The sequence below is a fragment of the Hemicordylus capensis genome, chromosome 2, assembly GCF_027244095.1.
Source record: "Hemicordylus capensis ecotype Gifberg chromosome 2, rHemCap1.1.pri, whole genome shotgun sequence".
NCBI classification, from domain to species: Eukaryota; Metazoa; Chordata; class Lepidosauria; order Squamata; family Cordylidae; genus Hemicordylus; species Hemicordylus capensis.
Genome location: NC_069658.1, coordinates 85,240,023 through 85,249,553, shown reverse-complemented (window position 1 = coordinate 85,249,553; position 9,531 = coordinate 85,240,023). Strand labels below are relative to the sequence as shown.

Sequence of the window (9,531 nt, the reverse complement as noted above, 5' to 3'; positions counted from 1 at the left end):
CAATCTATCAATCAACATAGGAAGATCTGAATTTGAAACAGCATGACTTCTGTTGCTTCCGCTTTTGTGAGAAGAGGTGAAATGATGCTGCTAAATCACCGCAACTATAGAGTCCAGCCTGGAGTTCTACATTGTCTCCTATGAGCTGTGGTCACCTTATCCACTCTAATAAGGGATAACCATCATTTTGTTAAAAGTAATCATTTGAAATTCTGTAAATACTTATGTCTATGGCCCGATGTGTGCACAGAAAAGTTTAGACTCCAAGGTTTCTTTTGATGAGCTTTCTTTTGGTTTGTTTCCCTCCTCCTGGGCGGAAGTGACAGCTGTCAATAGTAAACAATGAAGACATCTCGGACGTTAGTGTAGTTTGATTGGCAGTAGCGTGTCCCTCCTGGCTTCCGTAACACAAGGAAACGAAGATTGTAGTGTGTGACTCTACGCTTTCTATCTCTTTGTGTGTGTCGGGAAGTAGAGCAAAGGCGACTTGTGCGCAGGGCGAGCGCTTGTCGTGCGGCGGCTGCTGGAGGAGGGCCCGAGAGTTGGAGGTTAGTGTGGGCTGGGAAAAGACACGTGTTCGCTCTGCCGCCCAGTAGGACTGGTGAGCAGCGTTCACCGGCTCAGGATTTTTCCCCATCAGTATCGTATTCTAGGGAATCGGTATCTGGCTGCTCTGCCCCTACATTTCTACAGCGGTCCTTCAGTCCGAGCGCAGTCCAGCCATATTTGCACGGAAGTAAACACCACTGAGGTAAGTCACGATGTGACTTACTTCCAAGGAAGTATGCTCCGATAATAGCCACAATCTGCGTGGTTCTTGTTTTCCCTCTCAGCGTTGCCCTGCCCTTAGTCCACGAGCACGTCAGAGAAAGGCTGCAGTGAGGAGGGATCTGCAAGTGGAGGGATTAGAAGATTACTGGTTTAGAGAAGTTTACTAGAGAGGTTCCCAGTCTTGCGTCTCCAGATGTTAGACTACAGCTCCCATCATCTCCAGCAACAATGGCCTTTGTGGTTGCGATGATGGGAGCTGTAGTTCAGGAGCATCTGGGGCAGAGGTCGGCAATATGCGGCTCTCCAAATGCTACCGAACTACAACACCCATCAGTCCCATCCACAGTGTATTACAGCTGGGGATGCTGGGGGTTGTAGGTCACCAACATCTGGAGAGCCACACGCTGCCTATCCCTGATTCTGGGGACTCAAGGTAGGAAACTCCTGTTTTAAGAAATATAAAACAAAAAAGTTTTTCCTTAAACTTAAAAAAAAAACACCCACAAGCCGACATGTTTATTTGTAACAGTAAACAAATCTCATTAACTTAACCTTATTAACATTTCTGATATGTTAGCAGTTTGCTAATTAACCCCCTATTAGAAAATAGATACCCATTTCTTATTAAGTAATGCCATTCACTTCCTAGAAGAAGCAAAGCATTCTTTTCTGCTTATGCTCTGTATTGCCTTTTGTAAGAACTAGAGGCTGTTTTGTTTTCAGGGAATCCATTTGCAAAGGATTTTGATCTAGTAACAAGAATCTGTTTGCTTGGTAACAGAAAGGTTTCCACCCCTACTCCTACTCCCAGTATATTTTATGCATTAGTGGAAAGTATTGTGCATTCGTACCAACCACTGCAGAAGGAATTAGATAATTCATAAAATATATCATACGACAAAGCAGAAGGAATGAGTAGCAATGTTGTGACAGGGAAGGAGGTATGATGATGTCTTTGCTTTTCCAGCACGGTAGCTGAGTTTTGTTGATGCCAATAGCGACATTTCCCCTCTCTTTTCACATGATCTTTCATTTGACTTGGTGGCTTACATGTGCAGTGGGATGGCATGATAGAATCTTGAAGGGCTGGTAAATAAAAAGTAAAGTGTGCCGTCAAGTTGATTTCAACTCCCCTGCTAACTGGGCAAAGAGGCACCTTTTACCGTGGTGATTCTCTTAATTTAGCAGGGGGGGAGTAACTGGCCCTATCCACCCCTAGCACAGTACCTCCAGTGACTGTTGCTGGTGTGTATCTTGTGTTTCTTTTTAGAATGTGTGCCCTTTGGGGACAGGGAGCCATGTTATTTATTTATTATTTCTCTGTGTAAACCGCCTTGAGCCATTTTTGGAAGGGCAGTATAGAAATCGAAATAATAACAACAACAACAACAACAACAACAACAACTCCTGGTGCCCAAAGAGCCATGTGGTTTTCTTTGGTAGAATACAGGAGGGGTTTACCATTGCCTTCTCCTGTGCAGTATGAGCTGATGCCTTTCAGCATCTTCCTATATTGCTGCTGCCCGATATAGTACCAGTGGGGATTTGAACCGGCAACTTTCTGCTTGTTAGTCAAGCATTTTCCCACTGCTCCACTTAAGGTGGCTCAAAGAGCTGGAGACAGTAACAGTTCAGGCTGCAGGAAGCGGGTGTCATTTTTGAATGTTTCCCCACATGAAACACTTTCTTGCAAGGGTGTGTGGTGGTGGTGGGGCATAGTGCATTAGGAAGTAACTTTCTAGTCCAGCCTGTTCCCTATTGTGCCAATTTTTACTTGCAGGGAGGTTTTTACTTAGGGGAGTTTAAAAAAATGTGCTCCCTCACTGACGGCGACTGCAAGTGGTACAGTCCATTCTGCTACCTTTTACCACTTAATAGGAAGCCACTATATGGCCAAAGATGGACTGGTCCATCTGGCTCAGTCGTATCCATGCTGACTGACAGTTTCAGGCAGGGCTCTTTACCAGACTGCCTGGAGAGAAACTTGGCAGCTTCTGCCTGCAAAGCATGTACCCTGCCACTGAGCTATAGTCCCTCATGGCACCCTCATTCTGCTTCATGAGAAGACCTGGCCTTACCTGCAGTGGCGGCCCATGAACGCGCCTCCGGGGGGGGGGGCGGCGGGAGACAGCTTTAAGAGTAAAGTAATTTGGTGCTCACCTCCGCCGCTGTGGCACCTGAACGCTATTTGGAGCCACAACATGCCGCCCAGCAGTCGCTATGGCGGGGAAGCGCCTCTGCCACTCACCTGGCTTCCATGGAGTCGAGCCCCCGCCAGTGGCCAGGTGAGTGGTGGAGGCGCTTCCCTGCCATAGGGGCTGCTGGGCGGCACGTTGCGGCTCTGAATAGCATTCAGGTGCCGCCGCGGTGGAGGTGAGTCCCGAATTACTTTACTCTTAAAGCTGCCTCCTGCCGTGCCCACCCACCCCTGGAGGCGCGTTCATGGGCCACCACTCCTTACCTGGACTAAATGGAGTGAGAAACTGTACACTCTAAAGATGTATACGAGGTGTCATGATGTGTGCCATTCCCTGGGAGGCTTTGTGTTACAGTGACAACTTGTGACCGGGAATAAGGTTGCCAGCTTACCAGAAAAAAACCTGGTCTGGACTGCTCCTGTTCTGTTGGCTTAGATGACGGGTCTATCAGAAGAGATTATCCATGACAGCTAAATCCTAATGTACCTCTGAATACCAATTGCTGTGGCGCATAGCAGGGGAGGAGTGTTGCCCTCATTCTCTGCTTGTGGACCTCATAGGAGCATAGGAAGCTACCTTATACCAAGTCCATCTAGCTCAGTATTGTCTACACCAATTTATTGTGGCTGGGGTTGTGAAAGTTGTAGTTCAACAACAGCTGCAGTGCCAAATGTTGCCTGTCCCTGGTCTACATGGACTGGCAGCTAGGGATCTGCATGGACCACGGTTCATGCACATCCCTACTGGCAGGGGCTCTCCAAAGTTTCAGGAGTCTTTTGCAGCCTACCTGAAGATGTCAGGGATTGAACCTGGGACTTTTTGTATGCAAAGCTGATGCTCTACCACTGAGCTACGGCCCCAGCCCTGAAACATATGGCTGTTGATGCTAGATTCGCTGGACAGTGCAGGTTAAGCTGCTGAAAAAAGGACGCCTACAGGGGCTGGTTCAAAAGTTGGCAGCCCTACAAAGAATAGATTAAAAAGGCTTTTGAAGAGTGACTTCCTTAAGAACAATCCATTCACACTGATTTCCTCCCTGCTTTGCTTTATGGTCCTGATCTAATTAGAATCTTTCCTTCTCTTCCTGCCAGAGGTTTCAGAAATGGAAGAACAGGGGAGCAGCAAAAATGCTGCACACCTGGATGTTTCTGCATACATCTCTGAATCAGAGCCCATATCTGCACGTATTACTGATAACAGGAAATCAAAAAGGGAATGTTCACATCTGGATGGCAGTTTGGTGGGGAAGAAAGATGGTTTCCAGAAGTCTGAGATCTCCTAATTATGGATAATATAGCCCAACAAAGGCTGAGACAGATCATTCTGACTTTCTTCTCCACATAGCTTAGTAGATTCCTTGCTTCGTACAGACTAAGAACAGTACTCCAGCTGTTCAACCAAACAAATATTGATTGATTGATTGATAAGTGCCATTAATTCGGTGTCGACTCTTAGCGACCACATAAATAGATTCTCTCCAGGATGATCTGTCTTCAACTTGACCTTTAAGGTCTCTCGGTAGTGCATTCATTGTTGCCGTAATCGAGGTCATCCACCTTGCTGCTGGTCATCCTCTTCTTCTCTTTCCTTCAACTTTTCCCAGCATTATGGACTTCTCAAGAGAGCTTGGTATTTGCATAATGTGTATGATAGTCTGAGCCTGGTCATTTGTGACTCAAGTGAAAAGTCTGGATTGATTTGTTCTATGATCCATTTCTTAGTTTTCCTGGCTGTCCATGGTATCCTCAAAAGTCTTCTCCAGCACCAGAGTTCAAAGGAGTCAATACTTTTTCTATCTTGCTTCTTCAAGGTCCAGCTTTCGCATCGATAGAGTGTCAAGGGGAAAACCATTGTCCAGACTATTCTAATCTTTGTAGGTGTAGACACATCATGGCATCTAAATATCCTTTCCAAAGCCTTTATTGCAGCCCTACCAAGTGCTAGTCTGTGGCGTATTTCTTGACTGTTAGATCCTTTGTTGTTGACAGTCGATCCTAAAAGGCAGAAGCTATCCACTACTTCAATGTCTTCATTATCAATTCTGAGGCTGGTTGCTGTGCCCATTGTCATTAGTTTAGTCTTCTTTACATTTAGTCGTAGTCCCATTTTTTCACTGTGCTCCTTGACTTTCATTACTAGAGCTTGCAGATCATCTGCATTGTCAGCTATCAGAGTGCTGTCATCAGTGTGGCGCAAGTTATTGATGTTTCTTCCTCCAACTTTAAAACCATGCTCATCTTCTTCCAATCCAGCTTCTCTCAGTATATGTTCAGAATATAAATTGAATAAATAAGGAGAAAATATTCAGCCTTGTCTTACTCCTTTGCCGATCTGGAACCAGTCTGTTTCACCATGGTCCAGCTGGACTGTGGCTTCCTGTCCTGTGCATAGGTTTCTCATGAGAACAATGAGATGTTCTGGGATGCCCATTTTCCTAAGGATATTCCACAACTTGGTCGACACAATCAAAGGCTTTTCTGTAGTCAATAAAGCACATATTGACTTCTTTCTGGTATTCTTTGGCTTTCTCAATTATCCAGTGTGCATCAGCAATTATGTCTCTTGTTCCTCAGCCTTTTCTGAAACCAGCTTGAACATCCAGCATTTCCCTTTCCATGTAAGGCTCTAATCTGTGTTAGATGATCCTGAGCATTATTTTGCTAGCATGCGAAATTAAGGATATTGTGCAGTGGTTTACACAATCTGTTAAGTCTCCTTTCTTTGGTATGGGTATGTAAACTGACCTCTTTCAATCTGTTGGCCACTGTGTTGTTCTCCACATTTGCTGGCAGAGTTTGGTTAGAGCCTTGACTGATTCTTCTTCTGTCACTTGCCATATTTCTGTAGCTATTCCATCAATTCCTGTAGCGTTCCAGCTTGGTAATGACCAGAATGCTGATCTAACTTCGTCTTCTCATACTAGAGGTTCTTGCAAGTAGGAAATGTCTTCTAGAGCAGGGATTCTCAACGCTGGGGCCCCAGATGTTTTTGGACCTCAACTCTCATAATCCCTAGCCCCAGTGGCCTTTGGTTGGGGATTATTGGAATTGAAGTCCAAAAACACCTGGGGACCCAACGTTGAGAATTCCTGTTCTAGAGTATCTTGGATGTTGATGTCCCTGCTATACAGATTTTCAGTATACTCCTTCCATCTCTGTTTGGTCCTCTCTGAATCAGTTATTATCTGAACTTTGGCATCCCTGCTAATTGGGCAAAGAGGCACCTTTTACTGTGGTGATTCTCTTTATTTAGCAGGGGGAGAGTAACTGGCCCTGTTCACCCCCAGCACAGTACTTCCAGTGACTGTTGCTGGTGTGTGTCTTATGTTTCTTTTTAGAATGTGAGCCCTTTGGGGACAGGGAGCCATCTTATTTGTTTGTTATTTCTCTTTGTAAACCGCCCTGAGCCATTTTTGGAAGGGCGGTATAGAAATTGAATTATTATTTCTTGTTTACACAGTCAGACAGGTGTTATTGACTGGTTTGTTTTATCCAGACATCGAGTCCTTCCCAAGGACCTGGGATGCCAGAATTTTATTGTCAATGGTTATAGATATCGTCGCAGAATATAGGCTGTTCCCAGTAAAGCTGCTTTTTGTAATTGGCTGATGGTGATTTCTGTGGCCCCTATGGTGTTGAGGTGCTCTTCAAGGTCTTTTGGAACTGCACCCAGGGCGCCAATTACCACTGGGATAATTTTGGTCTTTTTCTGCCACAGCCTTTCAATTTCAATTTGTAGATCTTTGTATTTGGTGATTTTTTCTATTTCTTTTTCTTCTCTTCTGCTATCCCCTGGTATTGCTATGTCGATTATTTTGACTTGTTTTTCTTTCTTCTCGACTACATTATTATTATTATTATTATTATCCCTTAACATAGCAATTCGAGGTTGGAACCTCCTTCTGAGCTCAGCGATCTTTTGGGAAACTTTCCTTGTTTTTCTGTGTCTATTTCCATTCTCAACGTCTTTACAGATGTCATTGTAATTCTGCTCCTTGTCTCTTCTAACGGCTTTCTGAAATTCCCTATTAAGTTGCTTCCTGAGGTCTTTATCTTTCTTGACTTTGGCTTCTCTCCTCTTCTTGGCAATTGCCACCATCTGTTCTGACATCCATTTTGCTTTCTTCTGTTTCTTGGTCTTTGGCAGTCTCTTTTCACATTCATCCTTAACAACTTCTTTGATTTCATTCCACAGTTCCTCAGTTTGATTTCTGTGTACTCCATCTGGTGAGGTCCATGCGTATAGGCGCCACTTTGGTTGTATGAAGAATGTGTTAGCAATGAAGAGATCATTGGCTTAGCAAAAACTAAGAAGTCTTCCTCCTGCTTCATTTCTGTTTCCTAGGCCATACAGTCTGACTGTGTTTTCCTCCTTACCATTTCCAGCTTTGGCATTCCAGTAGTAGTGTGCATGGTTCGGTTCGGGCACAATTAAAAAGCCCTCCGGACCGGTTCGGCATTCTGGCGGTCCGGAGGTTCGGAAGGGCGGGGGAGTCTCTCTTTAAGGGGGGGGTGGTAGTACTTACCCCCGCGCCGCTCTTCCCCCTCCGGCGCTGGTGCATTTAAAAATCTTCTTGGGGCGGCAGAGTTCCTCCCTGCCACCCCTGCCCCCGTCGTTGTCCTTTAAGCCTTAAACAGAGAAGAGCTAGCGGCGTGCATGCGCCCTTTGCGGCGCGCGCACGCGTGTGCAGCTGTATTGGGCATTTAGGGTTAAATCCTCCTCCCCACCACTGTGGCCCCAGTCCAATATGGGGCCCCCACAACTACTTTTAAGTCTTTCAAAAAAGGAAGAAAATCTCCTAACTCTCCTACAAACTTGTGCACTATCAGGCTTAGCAACTTTCTGGAAATGTCAGCTGAGTTCTTACAGTTTTATTGCACTACCCTCTAAAATGAAATGGCAAGGGTTGAAAGCCCTGCATGTCTTTATGATATTGTTGTTTTCCTAAGCAGTGTGTCAAAACTTTGGCTGAATGACATCCTCAGAATTTTAAAGTTCTAAGAAAGGACATGTTTATGTACCATTTATTCCGAGAAGAATTGAAATGCTGACTGCATCTTGCAGTGACAGCAACCCTTCAGCAAAATGGCCACAGGTGCACATACCAGCTGAACCTTGAACTGGGCTTTTATTTGGATTTAAGCCATCACAAGATTCCTGTGACCCACTGGGGGATCTCAACCCACACTATTTCATCTCTCAATGTCATCCAGCTAAAACTGTGACATACTGCTTGGGAATGCGACAGTGTATATAAAGACATACTGGCTGCTAACTCTTGCCATTTCATTTTAGAGGCTAGTAAAATGTATTCTGTATTGTTTGAAGATGATGCTTTTGGGCTACTCAGACTTGAATGATACCATTGACATCTTACTGACAATAAGCCGATTAGGGCCAGGGTTGAGTTGATTTAAATCAAATCAGTTTAAATCACGATTTAAATCATGATTCGCTTCGTATAAGGACTCTATTTGGATGATTTAAATCACTGTTCAGAAAGAGCCTTTTTAATCATCATCTTCTAGTAAAAGTTCATTCTTGTTGTTCTCATATAACCTTAATGCATATTCATAGATAGATATAGGTTTCCTTTTTATAAGGTAGGTTCGCACTTCTCATAATGCTGTTTCATTTGGGCAACAGAACCTTGCATTTCTTTGTTGCATTGTTTGCAACCGCATTTGCCATTTTGTTGCCCATTCACCCAGTTTGGAGAGATCCTTTTGGACCTCCTCACAATCCGTTTTGGATTTCACTACCCGAAAGAGTTTGGAATCATCTGCAAATTTGACCACCTCGCTGCTTATACCTACTTCTTATACCTACTTCTAAAGAGGCACCTTTTTAGCAAGGTGATTCTCTTTATTTAGCAAGGGGAGAGTAACTGGCCCTATCCACCTCCAGTGACTGTTGCTGGTGTCTATCTGATGTTGCTTTTTAGATTGTGAGCCCTTTTGGGACAGGGATCCATCTTATTTATTTATTATTTCTGTGTGTAAACCACCCTGAGCCATTTTGGATGGGCAGTATAGAAATCAAATAAATTAATAATAATAATAATAATAATAATAATAATAAAGCTTCTGGAAGTTTATTAAATCATTTCCTGATGGCCCTGATCACCTTCCAGGAGAGTCACCAATAGAAAATTTGTAAGATTTGTGTATCTCACCTGTGGGAACGGGCTGAAGGTGACAGCACCCTAGTCCCCTTTCTGTTCCCTGGCTTAACACAGACACACCTTAGCACGGTGTGCCTGTGTTAGGTCACTGTGGGGGGAAAGTAGGGGTGTGCACGGAACCGCCAACTGCGGTATGGCACTGGGGGGGGGTTCTTTAAGAGCGGCGGGAGGGTTTACTTACCCCTCCCGCCGCTTTCCAGCTTGGCGCCCGTATTTTGTGTAGAAATTGGGGCGGCAGGAAACCAGCCGCCCCCCCACGCCCAGATTAGGGGCCAAATCGGCCCAAACTACTGCCGCGGCCGCCAACCACCCACCCAACACAAGGCCCGATTTCGGGCCAAGGAAGCCAACCCCAAACGGCCGATGATGGGCCAAACC

General features: G+C 44.9%; 1 protein-coding gene across 2 annotated transcripts in view; it reads left to right on the top strand.

The window, feature by feature from the left end:
• The first annotated feature begins 391 nt into the window (after window positions 1–391).
• The window catches only part of C2H5orf63 (chromosome 2 C5orf63 homolog), a 29,551-nt gene continuing 20,411 nt past the window's right edge, over window positions 392–9,531 (top strand). The window contains exon 1 of one of the 2 annotated variants that reach the window (XM_053292241.1): window positions 392–548. The gene's annotated coding sequence lies outside the window, so the exon portion shown is untranslated. Of the gene's footprint in view, window positions 549–621; window positions 752–9,531 lie in introns of those variants that run through there. The other variant, XM_053292242.1, reaches the window with a different exon arrangement.